Here is a 2,217-nt window from a genome sequence, read left to right as displayed (position 1 = left end):
ATCACCATTGAGAAAGACACTTTTCACATCCATTTGATAAAGTTTAAAGTCCATTATACAGGCATAAGCAAGTAGGATTCTAATGGCTTCTAACCTAGCTACAGGGGCATAGGTTTCATCAAAATCTATTCCTTCCTCCTGACTGTAACCCTTAGCTACTAGCCTAGATTTGTTCCTGGTTATAACTCCATTTTCATCTACTTTGTTCCTAAACACCCATTTTGTTCCTATGATGTGCTTACCTTCTGGTTTAGGAACTAAGCTCCACACCTTGTTTCTCTCAAATTGGTTTAACTCATCTTGCATAGAAAGTATCCACTCACTATCTAAAAGAGATTCCTTAATGTTTTTGGGTTCAATTTGAGACACAAAGGCTGTAAAGTTACAGAACTGTCTAAGGTTCTTCCTAGTTGCAACTCCTTGAAATAACAGATTTCTGACTATGTTTGACATTTCTGGTTTGCATATAACCAATACCACATCTAGTGTTATTCCTTTTAATATGCATATTTGGTTTATATCCTAGACCAGATTTTTCATTAACATGTCTCTGGTTGCTAAGTATGACATTCAGTTTATCTTTACTACTAGTGAACTTCAATAAATCAGATTTTAATGATGCAACATTTTTTTCAAGTTCAATGCATCTTGCAGATTTGTCATGTGAATCCTTTTTCAGTTGTTCATACAAATCCTCAATTTCCTTATGATCATTTTTCATTTGTTCAAGCATTTTCTTTGTACTCAGCAACTGTTTAATAGAATTCACATACTCATCATGCAGTTCATTGAAAGCTTCTTGTAGTTCATCATAAGATGGATTAGATTGAGAGCTTACCTCACTTTCAGATTCTGAATTTGTGCTTGCCATAAGACATAAATTTGCTTCTTCTTCTTCTGAAGAGGCAGAGGATTCTTGCCTTTAGTTTTTGTAGTTCTATTTTTGTTTTGCAACTTGTAACACTCAGACTTTATATGACCTATTTTACCACACTCATAACAGGTGATTGTCTTGCTGTCACTAGGTTTAGAACTTGATGGCTTTCTGAACTTGTTGTCTTTCTTTTTCAGAAATTTTTTTAAACTTTTTGACAAGTAAACCAATCTCAGGCTCTTCGTCAGTCTCACTGCTTGACTCATCTGAGCAGCTTTCTTGTTCAGACTTTGATTGGTGCGTTTGGGCTTTCAAAGACAGTCCTTTTCTTTTCCTGTCAGTCTGTTCAGCTTCACTCAGTCTATGAAGCTCCATCTCGTGCTCTCTCAGTTTTCCAAACAGTGTTGCAATAGACAGGCTGCTAAGATCTTTTGATTATGCAATGGTAGTGATCTTTGGTTGTCATTCTCTAGTTAAGCACCTCATCACTTTGCCGATTTGCAGATCATTGTCAATCTCCTTACCTAGAGCATTTAGGTTGTTGACTATGTGAGTAAATCTTGTTTGCATGTCATTTATGGATTCATCTTTCTTCATGCTAAACAATTCGTACTCATGCATGAGAGTATTTGTTTTGGCCCTTTTCACATCAGTAGTTCCTTCATGTGTTTGTTGAAGAGTGTCCCACATCTCTTTAGCAGTCTTGCAGTTTGAGACCCTGAAAAATTCATCAGCTGATAATGTAGAGGTTATTATGTTCTTAGCCTTAGCATTATATCCTACTTTCTTCTTATCATCCTCAGCCCAGTCAGATCTGGGTTTAGGGATTAGTGAATCACCAGTCCCAGCTATTGTAGGTATGAAGGGTCCATTTTCTACAGCATCTAGAATATCAATACCACTAGCTTCTAGAAATATTAACATCCTATGTTTCCAATACATGTATGCGGCTCCATTGAAGGCAGGGGGCCTTGCAAGGGAAGCACCTTCTCCTAGAAATTCAACTGAGGCCATGTACTTCTATGAGAGTTACTCTAAAGAAGGTAGGCTTTGGATGCCAATTGTTGTTTAATATGACCTCTATTGTTTAAAAATGTGTATGACAGTCTTTTAAAAAATTCAACAAGATTGATAATCAATTTAACAAAAGAACACTCTTGTTAAACTAATGATCAATCATGGTCCCAAGGAATTGATTCTAAGTGAAGGTTCACACTTACATGTATTGACCAATTACTAGTTCAGCACATACAGTAATTGTTCTACAAATTAATCAAGATACAAGCATGCAATCAAGATTAATCATACAATCATACAATGATAATAAATAGTAAGGGATAGAG

The sequence above is a fragment of the Cicer arietinum genome, chromosome 5 (genome assembly GCF_000331145.2).
Source record: "Cicer arietinum cultivar CDC Frontier isolate Library 1 chromosome 5, Cicar.CDCFrontier_v2.0, whole genome shotgun sequence".
Lineage (NCBI taxonomy): Eukaryota > Viridiplantae > Streptophyta > Magnoliopsida > Fabales > Fabaceae > Cicer > Cicer arietinum.
Note: the sequence above shows the minus strand (reverse complement) of the source record.